This window comes from Hyperoodon ampullatus, assembly GCF_949752795.1.
Source record: "Hyperoodon ampullatus genome assembly, chromosome: 2".
Taxonomy (NCBI): Eukaryota; Metazoa; Chordata; class Mammalia; order Artiodactyla; family Ziphiidae; genus Hyperoodon; species Hyperoodon ampullatus.
In genome coordinates, this window is record NC_136915.1 from 105,653,696 (window position 1) to 105,677,014 (window position 23,319).

The 23,319-nt window shown below is 41.4% G+C and overlaps 1 protein-coding gene across 1 annotated transcript in view; it reads right to left on the reverse strand.

Moving 5' to 3' along the window:
* The window catches only part of SPAG17 (sperm associated antigen 17), a gene marked incomplete at both ends in the record, with an annotated part of 220,105 nt that overhangs the window by 169,443 nt on the left and 27,343 nt on the right, over positions 1 to 23,319 (reverse strand). The gene's annotated exons all lie outside the window — the stretch shown is intronic.

Sequence of the window (23,319 nt, forward strand, 5' to 3'; positions counted from 1 at the left end):
CTGAAGTTGGCTCTCCCACTTCAGAGGCACAGCACTACCTCCTGGCTGCAGCACCAAGAGCCTTTCATCCACCTGGCCAGGTATGTGGGGAGTTTCTTGCCTTTTGGGGGGTCTGAGGTCTTCTGTCAGCGTTCAGTAGGTGTTCTGTTGGAGTTATTCCACGTGTAGATGAATTTCTGATGTATCTGAATGAGGCGGGCGACGAATAACTTGCAGACTATGGGCACCGGCCAATACGGGGGGACAGGGATGCTCGAGAGGGGCTGCAGCCCTCCCCGTAGAGCCGGCGGCGTCCGAGCGCCCGTTTCCCTACACATGTATTTTTAAATTATTGGCATAACCTCCTACTGTATGGGTGTTTTTGGTCATTTATTTATAACCAGTTTCCTATTGATGGACATTTAAGTAATTTCAGGTTTTTTTCCTACTAAGTGCATGTGTATTTTAAATATTTATTGATACTTCCAAATTGATATCTGAACAGTTAGCAGCATTTTTATTTCCACCGCCACTATACAAAAGGGTCTGTTTACCCACTGCCTGCATTAACGCTGGATATTCTCCAACTTTTCTTTGTCTATATCACTGCTGACAGATCTTCCTGTGATCATGGAAGTGTTCCTTACCTGTACCATACAAAAGAGTAGCCACCAGCCACTTGTGGTTATTGAGCACTTGAATATTGCTAGTGTGACTGAGGAATTGAAGTTTTAATTTAATTTTTTTAATGGATTAAATTAAAACATAAATAGCCACATGTAACTAGTGGCTCCTGTTTTGATCAGAACATGTCTGTGTGATAGTGAAAAGTGATTCAGTTACATATATATATATATATATATAACTGAATCACTCTGCTGTACACCTGAAACTAACACAATATTGTAAATCAACTATACTTCAACATATAAAATAAAATAATGGGGCTTCCCTGGTGGCGCAGTGGTTGAGAATCCGCCTGCTGGTGCAGGGGACACGGGTTCGTGCCCCGGTCCGGGAGGATCCCACATGCCGCCGAGCGGCTAGGCCCGTGAGCCATGGCCACTGAGCCTGCGCGTCCGGAGCCTGTGCTCCGCAACGGGAGAGGCCACAACAGTGAGAGGCCCACGCACCGCAGCAAAAAATAAATAAATAAGTAAATAAATAAATAAAATAAAATAATGTTTGCTTAATCATCCCATCACTTTGTCCCTTAGGTTTTATGCCAAAACTGAAAGGAAAGATATCCTATTTGGCACCATTCTTGGCAAAGTTTATTAATGTAGGAAATGCTTACATGCCTTATAAAATAGTAATGGTGCACTCAGATATTACACAGTGAAAGGTAATGGAAATCTGTGACTTCCAGGCTATGACATTTTTTCCTGGTCATTTAAGAAATGTGCCGTTGTACAGGTGAGGATAAACAGGGTGGGTCCAAGGCAAAATTCAGAAAGATACAGAGCGCCTTTTTGCTTTTTAAATCCCTCCTGCTGCAAAATAGAAAAGATTTAACTTGGTAACTCACTTTGAACGAATTTTACTCATACTAGTGAGTAAGCTGTATTATAAAATTTTATCCCTTATTTATAGAATGAAAGGGACTAGCAACTGATGATAGAATTTCAAACAAGAAGTAACAGATGTGGCACTTGAGAATTTAGGATGGGAAGTAGCTATTCTCTCTAACCTAAAAGCTTGCAATGCCTAAGGCTGGCTCTGAAGATAAATGTGCTTTCACCTTTGTGGCACTGGGAGGCTGCAGTGTGACAGCAGTCTTGCGGCCATGACTAGTTTCCCATGCATCCACCCTCAAGTTTCACTGCCTGAAGTTGCTCTTATACACCAGGGCTACGTCATTCAGAGGAAGGGCTCTGAAGGGAAAATGGAAATACCCTTCAGATTATGGTCAAAGGAGAAGCATCAGAGAGGGTGAGTGGGTAGGTGGGGCAGAAAACCGGTGAGACAGCAGCTCCGTATTGTGAGGGAGGAATAAAGGCAAAGGAAGCTGCTCTGGGGAGTAAGACCTGGGAGTTGTCTGTGTGTGACTGTGTCCAGGTGTGTGTGGATATGTGGTGTGTGACTGTGTGACCACGAGACTGTGCACAGACTCATGGGTCTGTGTGCATGCATGTGCCTGTGTGTGCATGTCTGCACAGGAGTATGTGTGTTTTGGTAGCTGCCTTTGGGGATGATTAAGATTATTAAAAGATACTCAGTTTCTCAAAACATTGGCAAAACTGAGATTGTAGATACTGAAGAATTAATAAAAAGAGAAGAATACTAACATCTTTGATTGACACCTTAAAAGTAATACTGCTGTTTACCATTTTTAGCTAATTATTCTACAGAACACAAGTGCTTATGTTTATCATTAAACACATGTCAGATTAAATATGTATAATTTATTCATCAAAGTAAACTGTAACTATATATGCCATCTTCAAAGCTTGTTGCTTATGCATTCTGCTTTTGTCTTATATACGCTATATCTGCTTATAAAATGACAAAGTCAGAGGAAGTATTGCCCCAGTGTGTGTGTGTGTGTATGTATGTGTGTGTTTTTCACAAAGTTTTCAATGTTTAGAGTCAAGGGCTGCTTTAGATGGGACTGATTCTGCATATTTGATGAAAAGGATGGATGAGCAGGTGATTTCAAGTGACTGAAAAGGGCCACTTATATGGAGATGCCCTCATAGGGAAAGATTCCTGCTGGGAATTTTAGGTCCTCTGGTACAAGGGATGATGAACCAGCTGCTGAAGCCTCAACTACTCATGGGCAGCATAAAGCAGAAGCACAGGCTGCGTTTGTATTCCAGTCTTCTCAAATACCACTGAGTGGCCTTGGGAAAGTTACTCAACTCCTTTAAACTTCAGCTTTTTAAGCTACAGCAGGGTTTCTCAACAGTGGCACTATTGACATTTTGAGCCAGCTAATTCTTTATTGCAGGAGGTTTTTGCATGCACTAGAGCATGTTTTTAGCACATCCCTGGCTACCCCACTGTGACAACCAAAGGTCTCTCCAGACACTGCCAAATTTCCCTGGGGGACAAAACTGTCCCTGGTTGAGAACCACTGATGTACAGAAAGAGAACATGAATAGTGCTGATCTCACAAGACTGTATCGAGCACTGCATGAAGAAACACATAAAAAGACTTAGCACGGTGAATGATCTATGCACAGTAAACCCTCACTAAAGTGAGCTCTTACTGTTGCTATGCTTACATCCAGGGCAGGATTGGAATTCTTGAAGACCTTTCAGCTCAGGTTGGGGGAAAGAAAAAAGTAATGGAGAGATGTGCATTTGGGCAGGCAGAAGGGGAACCTTAATTTATGATCAGCTGGTGGTAACCTGGTTGCTCCTTTCATTTAACCCTTTCTCTGCTCTGACAAGGACAGCCCAAGATGCACTTAGAGAAAGCAGAGATAAAAAGAAAAGGTGTAAAACAGATTCTGCTATGGTGCAGTGTATTCTGGGAGGGGGAGAGGAGGAAGTCTGTTATTCTTAATCTCTTCTACAATGAGACAGAGTCATGACCTGAGTGTTCTGCAACTCCTCAGCCTCCCTTCCTGTTCCCTCCACTCTCTTCCCTCCTTCATTCCTCCTGCATTTACTGGGTGCCAACTACATTGCAGTCATTGCATTGCTTGGTCCTTTATATGTCTAGTCTATCCAGTTCACATTCTTTAAGTAATGAATAATTTCCAATGAGGCATAATTGGAAAAACAGCTGGAAGGAGCAGGGTAGCAGTGAGAGAAGGCAATGGAGAGAGACAAGAGGAAAGAAAAAGAATAGGAATGACTGCAACATATTTTCTCACTTTGAGCAGAGGAAAAGAAAATAATCAAGCAATATGAAGCTGTCCCTACATAAATTTCAAGGTGACAGAAGATCTGGGTTCCATGTAGGTCATCCTGTCTGTCTAACGCAAATGGAACGTTATGAAAGGGCTCAGACCACAGCTTGGTGAGAAGTTCATAATGATGATAAATATCCATAGCAGGTGACTCCTGGATCATTTTCAGCTGTCCATAATTAAACTGGTATCCATCTCTCGACAATGTCAGGGCTGTGAAATAATTCCAGTCATTGGACCCCTTACATCTGGGCTGAAATGAAATAATATTTGGCAGTAACAAGGAGTCACTGAAACTAAATAAACAACCCCTTTCAAGACTATATAAAAGTCGGTAACATAATAACATTTGACAGGGATTAAGACCTCTTTGGGGCCGTAAGGAAGTTTCAGAAGCAGCAATAACAAATACATAGAAGGTAGAACAGATCTATGCTTTAACAGACATGTATAATTTGAAATGTGATGAATTTCCCAAGGGAGAGGTGCATTTTGAACATCTAGTATGCTCATGTCAAAAAGCACAGGACTTATCTTAGAAACATTTGTTGGACTTACTCTTCCAAAGAAGGAAAAAGCAGAGCTTTCCTTTTTTTTTAATTTAAATTTATTTATTTTTTATTTATTTATTTTTGGCTGCATTGGGCCTTTGTTGCTGTGCGCAGGCTTTCTCTAGTTGTGCGAGTGGGGGCTACTCTTCGTTGCGGTGTGCGGGCTTCTCATTGCCGTGGCTTCTCTTGTTGCAGAGCACGGGCTCTAGATGCACGGGCTTCACTACTTGTGGTGGGCAGGCTCAGTAGTTGTGGCTCATGGGCTCTAGAGTGCAGGCTCAGTAGTCGTGGCACACAGGCTTAGTTGCTCCATGGAATGTGGGATCTTCCTGGACCAGGGATCGAACCCATGTCCCCTGCACTGGAAGGCAGATTCTTAACCACTGTGCCAACAGGGAAGATCCTAAAGCTTTCCTTTTTTAAGTAGCGTTTGGGTTTTTGTATACCCACAAAATAAAGGCACATGAAGCTGAATGTGATAATATAGGAAAGGATGATATAGAAAGTTCAGATATATATTAGCTTTAGGTGTATATTAGTAGCATATGATTCTATTATCATGGTAATCCTTTTTTTATTTTAGATCAAGCTCTTTTCCTCAGTCCCAAGATGCCCCCACCCCTCTGAAGTCATTCTTGGTTCTTTCAGCTTGTCATGAAAGCTACAATTGAACAAACCTATGACTTTTTTGAATCTTCCCTAAGGGAGCTGGCTCTCTTGTTTTGCAATTATTTGTGTGCAGGGTTTGTAATCTCTAGGAGCTTGGAAGGGCTGATCCTGATCTGATTCATCTGTCTCCAATCCCGCATAGAATCGATACATATGTCATTCAATAAATTTAAAATGGCTTTTGGAGTTATTTCTTGTTTGACTTGAAGTTGGGTGTTTTCCAATATTCATAGCTACCATCACAAAGGTCTAGGAGTAGACTGCAAGTAGCAGTAGGTTCTCAAGCTAAATAAGTAACACATAAGTGGCTACATAGCACACACTATGTGCCAGATAAGGACTGTTCCAACAGTGGCACTAAAATAATCTAAGGACTGCACTTTAGATAGTCTACCTCATTTAACTCTCACCTTCCCTCCGAGGTGGGGACTCATCACCGCATTTTATAGATAAAAAAACTAAGGCCTGGTGATCACAAGTAAGTAGTAGTTGTGGGATCTGAACTCAGGCCACCTAGTTCCAAGGTCCTACTCTGCATCACCATATTCAGTGGCCTCACAGAAGCCTTTTCACTCCTGAAATGGAGCTACCGGGCTCCCATCTAGTATCCCAGCCCCTCCCTGGTCTCTATACCCAGTCCCTATCTTAGCTGGAGGGATGTAGAGCTTTTTAGCTTTTTTTTTTTTTTATGTTCAAATACTCTTGACTCTCTTACTAGTTTTGTCTTTACCTGGTGCCTCCACTCTAGAGAGCTGTGCTTCTTTTTTTTTTTCCTGAGACCTAGTGGGGATCTGAGACCCCTCAGATACTAAAATAGCTCTGAAAGGTGGCAGAATGTACCACTTTGGCATAAGGATTATTGTGAACTAAAGGCACTTGAAAAACGGCAGATGCAAGAAGGGCATTCTAATCTTCCCTTTTCTTCATGAAAACAGGAGATAAAAGCTTCCATGTGAAAGATGCCCTCCCTGTACCAGAAGGAAATTAACATCATCGTCACTGAGGACCAGAAGTTGACACAGAATTCTATACACGAAGACCTTGCTAAAATAATTCTTAACTTCTTTTAGCCTCCCCACATAGTTCACCTACTTTTTCACACTGTCTCTCTCTGTTCAACCCAATATAAAGGCCCATAGCTCTTGCCATTTCTTTGGGAGTGGGGCTTCATTTCCTTACGAGGGCTCCTGTGTCAGGTAAAACGTATGCAAATTTGCATGCTTTTCTCCTGTCCATCTGTCCAATGTCAATTTAATTCTTGGACCCAGCCGAGAAGAAGCCTCAAAGGGTAAAGGTAAAAAGTTACCTCCCATGTACTTCATCTGTCTTTCGTCCCCAGGCCTGAACTCATGTCTTAGAAACTTAGAAACTCAGGCTGGCATCCACCTTCCTTTCCTAGTCGTCTTCTCCTTCGATCCTAGACCATTCCCCTAAAATCCTGCCTCAGTCTGAGTCCAGTGACTGATACCCTGCTAGTCACTGATTGGCCTAGATATCTGAGTACGGCTGGTCCCTGAACTTCCTGCACCCCAATGCCAGACCACTAGGTGAGTCATTTGCCATTTAGTTAGATTCCACGTTCCACTTCCTAGACTGGAAGTTGCTGGGTGCCCACCCACACCTTCCTTCCTTTCTGGGAGAATCTGACTGTTTTTAGGCGTTCACCCCTCTCCCAATTGGCTTGTGTGCCTCTGGGGACTCGCAGCTCCAGGGGTGGACCCCTTTGCACTAGAAATAATCCTAACCTCCCTGGTCCAGGATTGGTTCAGGATGAGCTTGTGACCCAGTTCAGGCCAGTGGGATGTGAGGAGTGTTCTCCTGGGGTTGCCGGATCCCATTTCCTCAGTCCTGATGCTTTCGGAAGAGGCTGCAGCCATCCCACCACCATAGGAAGCTGGAGCCGCCACACAGATGGAGGAAGGGTCTTTCCTCACAGATGCAGGAAGTGGGGCTGGAGCCTGTGGGCTAAGCTGACCCCAAAACCTGTCTAGACTTCTAGTTATACAAGCCAGTACACTCCCTTTTGTTTAAGCCAGTTTTAATTTTTTTCTTGTGAATTTAGAAGTAAGGTGACCAAGCTGGTACTGATATGGTGAGATTCATGCCTTCAAACTAATAGAGACTTTTTTTTAAAAAACAGTGATTATGTGTCTTTCAGGTCAGCAGCATCAGCATCACCTGGGAACTTGTTAGTTATGCGAATTCTTGGGCTCGGCCCAGACCTGCTGCACCTGAGGCTCTGGGGGTGGGCCCAGCAGTCTGCGATTTAACAAGCTCTCAGGTGATCCTGATGTACTCAGGTCTGAGAGCCACTGCTTTCTGGTTTCTTTGGTGGCCTTTCACACTAACATATTTAACTCACATATTATCAGCACCCCTGAGTCCCTTGTTCTTAGTAATGTGCATCTATATTGCTGAATTTTTTATATCTATCTTTCTAAAATATAGAGTCACCAAGCTGTTCATTTCAGAGGACAGCCTGGAGTGGGATTCCTGCTAATGTCCTGCTGGGCAAAGAATGTATTCAGTGTGTCAACTCTCTCCTCTTTCCCCCTCAAAACTCTACTCCTTCGCAATTATAAAAAAGCTGTAGTGTTCCTCTAGCTTCGCTGTGGACAGTATTCTTCAAGGCTATTGCTGCCTCCTAACTTTCAATCTATTCCAAACCTGTCCCATATAGAGGCTTGTTTTTTAAGTTTCCCGTGTCCTCTCCTAATCTCTTGGACTCATAGAGGAAGCATACAGGGTATTGATGTCTCCTGGCTGGCTGCTGGAGGAGCCCTTTGTGAGCAGACGGATGCTGCCTAGTTTCCCATAAGTGTTTCTCTGTGTGCCCTGTGGACCACCTGCCCCATAATCCCTGGGACCCTAGTTAAAGATACAGATTACCTGGGATCTACCCCCCAGAACCACCAAATCAATCTCTGGAGGTGAGGTTCTAGGAGCATAAAGTTTCAACAAGCATTCTAGAGATTCTTAAAATACCCTTGAGTTTAAGAACTGGGGCAAAGGTCATTTACATATTGACCCTAGGATGACTTAACCGAGTGTTTTCCCAGGGCTTGGTATTTTCAGTGCTCAAACTGAAAGTCCCGGGCACCCAGGACAGTTGGTCACCCTAAGATAGCAAGTTCTCAAGGCGAACCATTTTGAGACGGTCAGAGTTAAGGTGATAGTATCATCGGTCTGACTTTATCCCTTGCTTTGCTTTCCCCAGTCTTTCTAGCCCATAGAAGAGGGGTGTATTCCAGAAACTGAGAGTGATTGAAAGCACTCGAGGGGTGTGGGGGGCCAAGAGTGGCAGGTGGGGGGATGGGGAGAGGAGAGAATTAGGGGAAACTTGACATTGAAGAAGTAAGCAGGGGTGAGGCCACCAGCTGCTCAAATAACATACTAAAGGAATTTGGATTTTATCTTGAAAGTGATAAGGAGACACAGAGTTTTAAGCAGGTAAGAGACATGATCAGATGTATAGAGGTTTCCTTCTGAGTCCTGGCATTTCATTTATCTTCAGTGACTGTTCTTATGCAACAAAACCCCCAGGCTTTCTTAGATGTCTTGGTAACGCATGGCAAACCTCAAAACCCTTGAATGTGTATTTCAGGGCTTACACTCTGTACCCTCCCCCTCCAGCTTTGTTTGACTGTCATTTGCTCCTAGCGCTAGAGGCATATATGTTGATCAGAGGTATTCTGATTTGCTCAGAGGCTATAGACAAAGAAGTGGGCAGGCAGGCAGTAGTACCATCTGCCTTGAAGAGCAGAGGAATGAACAAAGCATGAACATTCTCTGGCCCTTCTCAGATCACTGTTACTTTGGCAGAACTCAACAGATTGGAGAATGTAAATATCCTAAAGGCAAGAGCCTTCAATGGTATTTCTGTTTCTCCAGCTCTGAGAACAGTGCCTGGCACAAATGCTCAAAAATGAAAGAATGGATGGATGGATGAACACTGGGCCATGGAGAGTGGGAGGAGGAGAATAAGTGGGGCCATTGTCCTGTTCTGGGTGGTGGCAAGGGGGAGCCAGAGTACAGATGGAGAGTTCACCTTTGGGGAGGATGACCCCTCTCCCGGCCCCGTGAGCAGCACGTGGACATAGGTGTGGCTGCGTCTCTCCAAGTGCAGGCTTGGGAGTGCCTGGATGCTTGTTGAGAAGGTGTGTTCTGGACTATCCTGAAGACACCCCCGATCCCCATCGCTGTGGCTGGGATCTCGCATAGGCATTTTTTTTTTTTTTTTTGCGGTATGTGGGCCTCTCACTGTTGTGGCCTCTCCTGTTGCGGAGCACAGGCTCCGGACGCACAGGCTCAGCGGCCATGGCTCACGGGCCCAGCCGCTCCGCGGCATGTGGGATCTTCCCGGACCGGGGCACAAACCCGTGTCCCCTGCATCGGCAGGTGGACTCTCAACCACTGCGCCACCAGGGAAGCCTTCGCATAGGCATTTTTAAATGAGCTCTGCAGGTGATTTTGAGGCTTGCCACTTTGAGGACCACTGACACAAAGAGGCAAGAAGAGGTTTAGCAATCGGAAGGGCTCACACCAAAGACCTTCCTGCAACAACCCTTCCCAGATTCCCCTGCCTGAGACAATTCTCCCTGGTCCCGCTCCCTGGCCCCGCTCCCTGGCCCTTGTTCATATTTCCATCCAGTCCCCTCCTGCAGGTGCGCCTGTATTAGCAGCCTTGCATGTGTGTCCTTCTGCTGCAGGGCACCTGGAGCTTGGCAGGGCCCCCAATGATGGTTTCTTCCTTTTTGTAACCCTCACAGCATCTAAAATCTGCTTTGAAATCAAAGCAAATATTCCTCATTCTGAACTTAGACAATAGTGGTTCCCCTCCCATTATCACAAGAAATCCGAAAACAAAATTACATAATCATTTTGCTTTCATGAATTCCGTAATCACAAAACACAGCCAATAAAAATATGATTAAATGTTTAACCCTACAATTTTTGCTTATCAAATAGACTAAGATAAAAAATACAATGTTGAAGAGGGTGTGGTTAAATTGGAACTGTTAGAAGGAATGTAAATTGGCACAAATTATCTCGAATGCATTTTGACAATGTATGTCAAGAGCTTTACAAAGATTTATATACTTTGACTCAGTAATTACACTTCTTGAAATTTTTCATAAGGAAACAATCAAGGTCCTCACTATTGGTAAACAGTCTAAATTTAGCAAAAGGGGGAGTGGTTAAGTGAATTACTGAATAGAGACATGCTTTCTATTATATAGACACTGTATATGGATTTAGAAAAAGGCTAATGTCATAATATATGAAAAGGACACGATAGAAAGTATATATAGTTCCTACTTTTTAAAAAGAAGCATGCATCTCTGAATGGTGGAATAGTCTACAGATACTTAGGGGCCTAATAGTCTATGGGCTATGCTCTTTCTACATTTCCCAAATTTTCTGCAATTAACATGTACTGTATTGCTTTTTTAATAAAACAGCTAATAAATGAAATATACAATGTAAAATGCTATACAGCAATGGACTGTTATTAATAGTGCCGCCCTTCCATCCTCCTGCAGAATTTTTCCTGCACGCTGATTCTAATATCTTCACCTCTCATATTACTTTCCAGCTCAGAATTCCTCAATGGATCCCATACCGAAAGGATAAAGTGTTCACTCCTTAGCAGGGCACACCAAGCCCTTTGTGACCTAGTCTTGACACACTTGTCTGGCCTCATTCCTAGCTGCTCCTTTCACTTTCCCTCCTATCCTTCAGGGATGCCCACTATTTGGAATTTCTTGGTTATGCCGTGCTATGTCTGCCTGATTTTGCCTGGGCTGATTCCTCTGCCTAGAATTCCCCCTCCTCCTTCCTTACTTCATAAATTCCCCATTCAGCTTTCTAGCCATTTTCCTAAAACCTTTCCATCAAAACTTTAGAAAGATTTAGGCATTGCTCTGTGCATTCAGTGTACCCTTAACAACTTTGTTGTTATCATATGGTAATAAACTGCTCATTTCCATATCTGTCTTTTAAGTTGAAGGCTGGAATTAACTTTATGATGGGCACATGGTAAACAACCAACACAATACATGCTGAATGAAAGAATCAGCACGCAAATCACAAAGCCCTTCACAAACATCGTGCAGGTTGTCCCTTGTAAAAGGGTACCCTGTGACGGCCAGTGTGGCTGACATCCAACCAGACCTCCTCTTGCGAAGCCAGTGTGCTCAGAGGCTGGGAAAACACTTGGCACTAGTTCACTAATTGAGAAAGTGACTGGTGTCAGGGGAAGTGCCTGATGTGCCAGAGACTCATTCCACAGTCCCATTGCACAAACGTTTATTGTGTGCAGCCAAAGTGCAAAAATCAGTGGATTCGGCCTCCAAATGCACCCCTGGGCATGAACAAGACTATCCACCAAGGGGGGGGGGAAATATTAGACCCCCTGATTACATTTGCCTTTATTTTGTCCTTTTTAATTCTTAATTTTGAGGGTGTTCTATGATATTTGTAATATGTTCATATACACACACACAATGGACATGGAACAAACGCTCAATTTTTTTTTTTGAACTGATGGGATATGTGATCAGAATAACTTGGGATTGCTAGCCTAGAGCGCTGGGGTTTTAGTGATGAATAACACATGTCCTCTAATGCTCATGCCCTTCGCTACAAAGTAGCGGGAGGCAGATACAAACAAACGACCACAATATAACACAGCAAGATGAACTTTGCCTGTGGGAATCCAAGAAGATTTCACAAAAGAGATGATGGCATTTGAACAGGGTTACTTGGCTGCTGAATGGGAACATTTAAGTCTAAATTTTACATAATTCTATTTAACTCGGTGCACTTTGCACTTACTGAGGAAGGAGTATAAAGTGAATGAAGTGTAAAATGCCTAAAAAGGGATGAGCTAGAGCTGCTACAAAACTGTGGCTTCATCACCTAAAGGGATGGAGATATGTGTGTGTTTGCTTACGGTGCAAAGTAGACGTGATTTGATATAGAAATTCTAGATTTACAGTCACTTCATCATTCTTGATCAAGTTCTACCCCAACCTTTTATCTCCTCAAAGAAACCCCAGGTCCCAAGGGCTCTAGAGAAAATCCTAAGTTAATACCTGCCAATTCGTATTTGTATTTTCCTTATCTAATTTGGTTTATTTATTTTACAACTTCGTGCAGAGGGGTCAGGTATTCTAAGTGGGGAATGTCTTTAGCCCTGGGAATGATGTGAATGACTGATAAAGTCTAATCCAAAGTCTGAGGCCAAATGTGTGCCTGCAGAAGCCTGTGTTTGGCACAGTTCTTTTAGAAACTTTAAGACCAGGGGAAACACTTCCTCGGTAACAGCACTAGAGAAAACTCCCAGAGAGCTTGCTCCTTTGTTTAGGTGAATTACTAAGCAGGTTAAACTTAACTGTCAGCTCCTTGACTGTAGGGACTGTGTCTCAAAGAGCTTGAAGTAACAGGGTGAAGCCTGAAGTTGGAGCCTGCGTTCCAACATGGGGCTCTGACATTATCAGCTGCGGGCGTGCAAGGCAAGTCACTTAACCACTTCGAGACTCTTTGCTCGTTTGCTACATGAGAATAGTAAGATGTAAGTCAGCTTCACAAGGTTGTTGGGATCAAATCTACACTGTGTGTGAAAAGTATTTTATACTCTAAAAGGCATCTTCCAAATGTGAGTTGTTATTATTCTTGTTAATAAAGTCCCAGATAAAAGCATTGCCTGTTTGAGAAAATGTCACATGCCATAAAATACTGATTCAAAAGAGACTGACTGAGTGAATGAATGTGGAAGAGGTTTAGTTTCAACAAATTCACTCGATGGTGATGCAGAAATTGTTTCTGGGGATTCGCATTGTTACCCCGCGCCTTGGATCTTGCTAACTCCTTCCCCTACTCTCCCTGTCCAAATGAACATTCCCTCAAAGGTCCAGCTTTTATTTCTGATAAATAAACGCATGCTGATAGGATAACGGTATAATGGGTTAGCATTCTGAAAATGCAGTTTCATTTCATCTGAACCAGGGTTTTACCGACCCTGTGCCTGAACCCAGGCCTTGCGAGGGCTATTTTTGGACAGGCAGAACTTCCAGCACCTCTTATATCATATCTCACGGCAACTGCCCTCTCCACCTACATACAGGGTGGGCCTGCATACATAAAACAGGACACTAAAACCTCTTTCTCCCATCTGGTGACTAATCTTTGTCTCTACTTTCAGAAAGGGAAAGCACCATACATAGACTTTACCAATCCAATACATTTTCCTTTGCTTGCTCCAAAAAGAGGAGAAAGAGTATGTATGTGTGTGGATATGTGTGTGTGTGCGCGCGTGTGTGTGTGTGTGTGTGTGTTCCTCCAATGATTAAGGAATCCTGAAATGAACCTCTATAAGAAACCCCTGACAATGTTCTGTGGATGGTTTTGCACATGGAATTGAAACAAGTTGGCAGGAAGAAGAATTCTTTCTGCATAATTCAAAGCAGACATTTTACTAGGGGAAAAGCAAATCAGAAATTTGCTGTCAGTCCTTGAAATTTTATTAGTTACAAAAAGTAATATATTAGCCCCTTGCATTAAATCCAGATAGGATCTACCCTTTTTTTCCCCACCTCTCAATGATATTCCTAAAATGAATCTTTGAGAATGTACTACAAGACTAGCTCCTCATAAATTCATAGGACTCAGCAGTGGTGGCCTGTGACTATGTTACATGTTATTAGCTTCTCCTCTGCTTCTCTGCAGCTCCAGCGATAAAGGATAATAAGACTTGAGAATAACTGAACTAATTACATGTTCCTTCCGATGAAGAGGATAATCTAATTAAATATTTCCCAGTGAGTGAGTGAGCCCCGGGTGAGTTTGAGCACTGTAATCCAAATAAGTATGAAGCCGAAAGATGCAATTTTAAAGGAAGGGGTTCATTGAACAATTTCACTTTTTCTGGGTAAGAATTTTTGTAGGACTAATTTTCTATTTTTCAAACCTCTAAACTTGTAATGATATATTTTAATATATTTTAGAAGCAATATAGAGATTATATTTTAGTTAACTTACATTATCAGGCTACTTAATTGGGTTTGAGGGGTTTTATGGCCAGTCAAGTTTGTGAAATAGAAGAATGGATGGACTTCAAAACATAATATCTATCTGAAATTCACTTATTCAAATTAATATTCTGTGAATTAGTATGCACAATAGCTTTTCAGTAAATATAAATGAATTTCTATCTAATAGTCAATTCTCTCACCTTTAGTTTGGTATTTCTTCTCCTTTCCTTGCTACCAAAGATGGAGGAATGAGTTAGAATTTCAGAAATAGAGGTCACACTAAAAATATGTAGAAGCATGAAAATTGTTACCATACTTCAATTCCAGCTACACATTCTCTCCCTCTCTGGAAGCAAGGCCATCTATATCTTTGTTGCATCTCTGACTGTTTTGGTGACGGCTCTGCCCCTCCCTCTCTCCTCTTTCCAACATACCCTGTCTGGGGACCATTACCCTTTTGGCTGAAAGTTGTGAACAATAAGTGAGGTCAGCCACAGGGCTCAATGAAGGACAGACTCAATTATAACCAAGGATTAAATCTATAACTTTTACATCAGACTTGCTACAAAGTATTAAAATGTCATGAAATAGCAGGAAACAAACATAGTATTTACAACATGACAGACTCCAGCTCTTGAGGGCAGAGACCAGGTCTACCTGAATCTTGTGCCCACTCTCCAGCCTGTAATAGAAACTCTGTAAACGTCTGCTGAGTGAGGGATGAACAAGGATGAGTGTCTACAATACCCTTTACTCCAGGGAGATGCAAAAGGAAGATAACACAAAATAGGTTTAGAGGACTCTAAGGTATTGGTTTTTCAAACTTTTTCAGACCTATATTTACAGCAAAAACTGTTTACATCACAAACCACACACATACACACACAGTTGCCACCAACTAAATATCTGTGTAAACCACTGGGTTGTAACCCATAATTAGAAAACCACCATAAGGGATATGGAACCAAAAAAAGAGAAAAAAGAAGGGACCAAAACTGCTAGTACCCAGGAAATATTACTGAACTACCATTGTTGAAATGGTCCAATGTGTCCTGCTTGTGGTCTTTACAGTAACTCTCACTAGTCCTTCATTAATAAATTCGTTTTTTCAGACAGCAAACACCTCTTCAATACTTATTATTTACCAGCACCACACCAGGCACGTAAAGATACAAAAAATGAAAAAGACTAAAAAATCTGACTTCCTTTTTGACATCTCTCCTCTTAGAATATCTGTCAGACATATCAAATTTAACCCAGGCCAAACTGTACTTCCACATTTCCCCCAAATTTAATCTTCCTCAGTTTTTTCTATTGGAAGATATTTTTACTGAGTTTCTCAAGTCAGAACTTTGGAATCACTCCTGAAACTCACTTCTTCTCCCTCACCCCTCACATCTCACAGTGGCATCATTATGCTGATTCTTCCTCCTTAATATACTCTGAATCTGCCTGCTCTCTCCATCTCCACCTGGGTACCCTAATGACCTCCTAACTGGTCTCCTCACTTCCATGTTTATCTCATGACCCCATCCCAATTTATATTTCACTCTGAAGTAGGAAAATATTCTGAAGAAGAACTCAGATTGTGTCACTTTCCCCTTTAAAAGCCTTGATGGCTTCCTATTTCCTAGGAAGTAAAAATGCAAACTCTTTCTTAACAAGGACATACTAGTTCCTGCAGATCTGGCCTCTGTCCACCTCTGTCTCACACTCTCTCTCTAATTAAATTCTAGGCACACTGGCCTTTTTCATTCCTCTGAGAGGGTGACATCTTCCACTCCTGCCTCAGACTCTTTGCACGTGCTGTTCCCTCTGCCTGAATATTTTCCCCACTCTTCTCACTTGGCCTTTTTTTCACCTTTCAGTTTATCTCCAAACACTCAGTTTAAAGTATTTTCCCATGTAATTCCTTCTGATTTAAAGCAATTATCACAATTTTAACTGTGTATATATTTGTTTGCTTCTCTGATTTTTGCTTAATGTCTGTCTGCCTTCCCCATTCAAATATAAGCTCTGTGAGGGCAGGAAATTATATGTTTTATACACTAAGATAAACTCAACCATAGATTTGGTACATGATAGACATTCAAATATTTGTGCAATGCATGAAAGTGAAGCATTTCTTAAACCTTAGTTATTGTCACTTGATCATTTAGCCAAAGCCGTGTATCTGTACATCAATGACTGAACAGATAAACAAAATGTCATAGATATATACAATGGAATATTACTCAGCCTTGAAAAAGAAGGAAATTCTGACATATGCTACAATGTGGATAAACCTTGAAGACATTATGCTTAGTGAAATAAGCTAGTCACTAGAGGACAAATACTGTACGATTCCACCTATATGAGGTACCTAGAGTTGTTTAATTGTTAGAAACAGAAGGTAGAATGATTGTCAGGGCTGGGGGCAGGGAATGAGGAGTTGTTTACTGAATACAGAGTTTTAGTTTTGTAAGATAAAAAAAGTTGGGAAGGTTTGCTGCACAACAATTTGAATATGTTTAACACTATGGAACTGTACACTTAGAAATAGTTAAGACTGTAAATTTTATGTATTTTTTACCACAATAAAAAATTAAAAATAAAAAACCCTGCTCATAGATGTTTCTTTTCTTTCCTGCTTCTTAAAATACAAAACTGTAACAATCACTGAGACTGAGAATAGAAATTTAAAAAATAACATTAATTATAATAGCTAAATCTTATTGGACACTTACTCTACGCCAAGAACTTAACCATACAAATCTTAACTCTAAGAATTAAAAATTCCTGTTGACCCAAACATTTGAGCAGAAGCCACTCATGAACATGGCTCGAAAATAACTAAAATTGTTTGACACCTTCATTATCTGCTGATATACCTTCACTGTTTTCGCCTGAGTAGTAGGAAAAGTAATAACCATATCACAGAACTACTGAGAGATTTCAAGCTTAATTCTAATTACTAACAGTAGCTTGTATTCAAGAAATGTGAAACCACAACCACCACTTGTAGAATCTAAACTATTCTTAATTTTTGTGTAAAGACAAGGAGAAGGAACAAAGGCTTCCAAATCAACCAGTTACTTAAACTTCCTGAGCTTCATTTTCATCATTTGTTAATTATCTCCTGGCAAGCTGTTGAGAAGATTAGTTTAGCTTATACGAGGCACTCAGCACACAAAACTTGGAATAAACTAAGTGTTCAATGAATGGTAACTATTATTACCATATGTAAAGTGGGGGTTAGTCACAGTCTTAGATACAGGGATAGAATGAGATCGTCTTCATGATTCTTTCTCCAGTATCCTTCCAGTCATGGTGGGAGTGTAGTGTCACATGTTGGAGAGGCTCCAAACCCAACCCAGTTAAGACAGTGATGGCCACTCTTCACTAGCTGAACCTTGCTTTATTCTTGTGGCTGCTCCTCCACTGATATCTGTGTGTCCTGGAATTCTTGACTAGATTCCTGCCTTGCCCTGCAGTTCTCCCACTGGTCAAAGGCCCTAGCCAGCACCCCAATCCTTGCACGGTGTGCATTTCGTGCTGATGAATCCCAGGGTGCTCAGCTTCAGGTACCATTCTTCCCCAGTGACTACTGGCCTCCCCCTGGACTGTTGACTATTTGCCACGTGGGCTTGGCCAGCCGCCTGTGCCTCAGGGTGGAAAAGAGCTGGGGGCACGATTTGGATGTCTCTGAATGCCTTTGCTTGAGTTGTGCTTTTCTCTGAAAACAGAACTCCAGGTTTCTGACATGAGAAGCAAACATACTGCACCCCAGGAGCCCTGACCTCCTGCTCCTCAGTGACTAGCTTGGCCTTACTTTCTCTGCTGGGCTGCTCAGGCCTCCTCCAGAAAGAGGAGGCTCGGGGTTGATAACCCATCTGACTGCTCTTTTTTCCCATTTCGACAAAATTCATTTGCTTGCAACTCTTCATAACCCTTTATAAACATTTCTAGCACTGTGATTTCTCCTCGTTTTCCTTTCTTTGGGTGAGAAATGCCTCCAGAGCCCAGCTTTTGACACAACAACTCCCAGATTGTTTTTATAGTCCCAACGTAGTACTTCTTTGTTACAGCTCAATATTCCTAAATTTTGTTCCAAGTCATTATTTTACATTTATAAATATCAGGTTGTATTAATTGGTTCCAGCTTTAAAAATGTTCCATCAGAGGTTATTTTCTTCTATTTTGATAGTGGTTTCTAAACCTGGAGCGCCAAGGCCCTGATGTGGGCCATGTTCTGCAAGCATCCCTGAAGGACTGATGTGGAACAGAAAAGATACTCAGACCCTGGGCCTCGCTGTGTTCTTTGAAGACTGTACTGGCCATAATAGCTTCAAAGAATTTCAACAAGTTCCTAAGACATGACCTTCCCTTTCCGAAAACCACGTTGGCCAGGCTTGTCTTAATCAAGCTGTGCTTTTCTAAGCATCCTTTTACTTGATCTCCTGCAGCAGTTTTTAATACTTTCCCTACAAGTGAAGTTAAACTAACTGGTCTGTAATTTCCTGGTGTGTCCCTAAGCTCTATGAAATAACGGCATTAGGTTGGCTACCTTCCAATTCTTCCTGACTTTTTTTGTTTTGTTTTAAAACGCAGGATTGAAAAGGCCAGAGAATGCTTCCTGTCTCGCTTTCCGTTCGTTCCTTCCATGACATACTGCTCTTTCTGTTCCCAGTAGATCTGCCATTTTAATAACTTCAAACCTCTTAAATGTGTTCACTTATTATTTGTTCCTATCTCTGAAGCATGAGTTTTCCATTTTTCATTTTGACAAGGGCCACCCCCAAAAATAAGGGTTTACAATTCTACTGAATAGATTATTAATTTGAGGCACTGTTTAAGAAATGTTTCATATTAGGAATCTGGAAAAGGGAGGCAACTAGATAATAATTAAGTCTGTGTTCTTATTTGTGAGCTATTATAAACACATTTTGGGGAAAGAGCTGAGAAATATGTCTACACACCCAGGAATAGGAACCAAAAATGGAACTATTATATCTGGGAATTCTAAAGTACTAGCAAAGTGTTTTAAAAATGTGGTGAAACTAATTTGATCAGAAGATATAAAATTTGCATCTTATATCTGTTTTAACTGCATTTGGTTCATTACTCTCATATCTAATACCATAAAAGTCTTTCCACATTTAATAATCTCCCAGAATTACCTCCCAATGGAAAAGCCCATTTTAATATATTTTAATATTTAAATAAAAAGTTTTAGTTTTTACTGAGAGGAGTAAAGAGGAAAATTAATAATTATTTGTATTTGTAAAATTGCAATGTATCACATAATCTTTAGGATTGTCCAAGTTCTTTATTGTATAGAATTGACTATTCTTTGAAGTAAGTGAGACATAAACAAGGACATAAAAAACTTTATTCTTTAAAGATGATTTTTGTTTCAGCAGACTATTGGGTTTTGTTTGTACAGTGACCCAATTTGTCTTTTCTAAATAAGTCACAGACAGGCACATAAACCACAGCCTATGTGCGGATAGAGGCCCATCTCCCGATAAGGAGGCATGACGATCACCCTATGGAATAAGAACTACGCAGTGGAATATATAGCTTTTAAGATGGCAGACTCTGATTTCAGATAAGTTGGATAAACAACCCCCTTGCCCAGCTGGTAGTTTTTTCTTTCAAATTTATCAAAACTACAATGTCAAAGTCTGAAAATTTTACATCTCTCATAGTGCTCACATACCATGTATCAGATTTAACCATAAGAGGGATAATCTTTGCATGTATGATATACTTAGACCTCTCTCATATGTAACAGTTCAGTTGGCTTTGAATAACCATTGTAGAATAACCATTAATATTTTCCTTTTTGGAGCTTTCCTGGTGGCGCAGTGGTTGAGAGCCCGCCTGCCGACGCAGGGGACACGGGTTTGTGCCCCGGTCCAGGAAGATCCCACATGCCACGGAGCGGCTGGGCCTGTGAGCCATGGCTGCTGAGCCTGTGCGTCCGGAGCCTGTGGTCCACAACGGGAGAGGCCACAACAGTGAGAGGCCCATGTACCGCAAAAAAAAAAAAAAAAAAAAAAAAAAAAAAAAAAATTTTCCTTTTTGGTTTTGGTCAGGACTGAGTATACCTGCAAATGAACAGGTCAGATTCTCTATGTGGACCATAAAGCACACACACAAATATTTGTGCATATTTAGTGAATTAATTTAAGTGCAGCCATGAATCTTAAAGCATGGATTTTTTCCCAGTGTTTGAAATGTTTTCTCATAGATTTCCACCTTTAGGATCTTAAAGTTGTAATTAAGATATGTACAGGGTTTACCTTTCCTATTTCATATATATTGTACCATGTAACTACAAATTTAGTACATATGCGTTCAGTCTTCTCTCCCACTCCTATGCCTTTGCTTGAGCTGTTCCCTTCTCAGAGAATGTGCCATCTCCCACATTTGAAAGTCAAGACCTATCCATCCAAAGGGTGGACAGCTTTGAGCCCAGTGAAAGAGTACCGGGTTTGTGGTAAAGTGGAAAAATCTGAGGCTATGTATCTAACTATGGTTAAATCCAGGTTCTTCAGTTTTCTAATTAGCAAGCTTCCTACCTTCTCTATGCCTCCATCTTCCCCTATGTAAGATGGGGATATATACATTTCCTTTTAGAACTGTGACATGGGTCAATCGGGATAACATGTTTAAAAGATCAAACTTGTCAGCTCCCCTTCTTTTCCAATGCCACCTTCTCCACAAAGCTCCTGTAGATCTCATACCTCCCCAATCCACCCAGGCTAACAGTAACCTCATCTTCCTTTAAATGTCCAGAACACTCCATATCTCCCTCATAGACTTCCCTGACTATTTTCTGCATTGTGTTACTCAATTTAACAAACATTTATTGAATATCTACTATGTGTTAGGCATATATATATAAATATATATATATATATAACTTTCTCTTTTTTTTCCTAACTAGTCCTTAAGCTTCTTGACTTTAAAGTCTTTATAATATTCATATTCCCCTCCCTCCATTGTCTAGATAGTGTTTGACACCTAGTGCTTGAACAAGAAGGTACTGGTTAATTGTTTGGTATTTGGTAAAACTGGTCACTAATAATTCAGGCAACATCTGTATATCCATTCTCATATGTGTACACTTCTTCAAATAGGATTGCATGGTGAAAATTATGCTTATCAGTAATGCCAGTATATGGGATCATAATCATATTCATCCTCATTAAATGCTACTACTACACCTACTACTACACTACTACTACTACTATAAGAAAAATAAAGTGATAGCTAATATTCCTGAGACTATAGGCAAAGGAGAAACTTCTCTTCCCATTCCCACATAGGTCCTTGGAGTAGTTCCTGCTAGAGCAAAACTTGTTTCCAAAAAGAGAAGGTGAAGGAACACATGGATAGTTTTGTCTCTGTGGAATCACATTAGCACAAATATAAGCAGGTTTTCAAAGAACTGTGGTTTATAAATAAATATTCTCTCATATATACAATACCATGGATAGATGAAATTCTAAAGTTTCAGGGGAAATTACACAATTTCAAAACGAGGCTGTGTGTACACAGGACCAAGCCATCCAAATGAAAGCTTGAGCAAATCATTGTGGAATGTGGTCTTTGCTAGTCCAGACATTTCAAGTCGTTATTGGAAATATGTAATGCGGTTCTGACACTCTTTTACTACTCATGGATCAACTGCGCTAGAATGAAGTTTCACTCGAATTCTCTGCTCCTAATCGACCGCAGGCTGGGAAACCAGAAAGTCAAATTGGTTAGAACTGTGTTTAAAGTAAGAATGACGAGGCTCTGATCTAAGGCCAATGAGAGTATCCTACAAATAGAAGTCAATGTAAGTGCGTGGTCTTTATAATATCTATTTTGAGTTCTCCTTCCTCCAAAATGGAGATCTAAAAGGAAACAGAACTCTATGAATTTCCCATGTAACATAAGTAATTTTGTTGGATTCTCTTTTCTTTCCCCATCGCAGAGTTTCCCTTGAGAAGGAAAATATAAGACTTCCTAAACAGGCTCCTGAGGAATTCACCTGTGGCCACAGACCATGCAAGATTTTAAGCAGAAATAGAGTCAAGAGCCGGCTGTCTGCATGCCTGGAAAGTCCAGAGGTCCCCAAAGAGTTTGGCTTGTGGGTCTCTTTCACAGCCACACTCCTAACTGCCTTGGAGCTCTCAGTAGGCACTGCTTGTAGCTTTTCACTTCTCTTGGGAAGAGGGACCAAAACGGGTCCTAAGTGTGGAGGGACTGAGGTTGGATATGTGCCCTTCTATTCCAGATGTGCATTCTGGCCTTGGCTGATGCTGCCCAGGAACCCAAATTTGTTTTATGTTTTTGATCCATTTTTGCTACAGTGATTGACATTAATGCACGTCTGGTGCACCCCAGGTCCATCTCTGTGGTGCTCCTGCTGCCTTCCTTTTTCTTCTGGAACCATTCAGAAAAGGGTATGTGAGCGGGTGTGGGAGGCTTATTGTCCAAATGCTCCACTGGAAGAATGCAGGGGAGCCAGATGTGAAATGGACCTCCCCTGAGTGAAGGCTACGAGGAGTCACAGCACATATTGGAGAGGAATGGCTTTCTAACCGAACTCTGGATTTGTAACATCGGGCTATCCCACATCCAAGTCAAAATGCCTGTCCACATCAGACATCAAAACTGGCCCGTTATCATCTCTGATTTTCACTGAGCATCTTTGAAGAAGAAAGAGTCCTTTGGAGGCGGGGGCTAATTGATCCCAGGCCTGAGAATGGGACATGGATTTCTATGGCTACTTCAGAAGAAAACTTCCAATATTTTAAATCCAGGTACCACATAATGTTTCAACTGGGGTATGCACATGCAGGACATCATAACAAAAGCTAGAAGGCTCATTATGTGACTTCATCAGCGCAGAATGAGTTTGCCATGATAGCGAGAGTAGTGTAGCAAGAGTTAATGCTATAAAATCCACAGTATTGGCAATTGTAACTAAGTCCAATGGAACTTGTTCAGATAGTACTCAGGCAACGCTACAGAGTCCATTATGAAATCACCCAAGAACCGAGACACATAAAAACTATTAGTTACCACTGAAATAAAGTACAAACAAGTTCGTCTTGAAAGATCCCAAAATCTTTATGCTTTCGGTCTGCAGAGTCATAAGATAGTGCCTGACAAATTTTAAGTGATATTCTAATTAATCACTGGATTTTTATAGTCTCTTGTAAGCTGTAAGTTGGATATTAACAA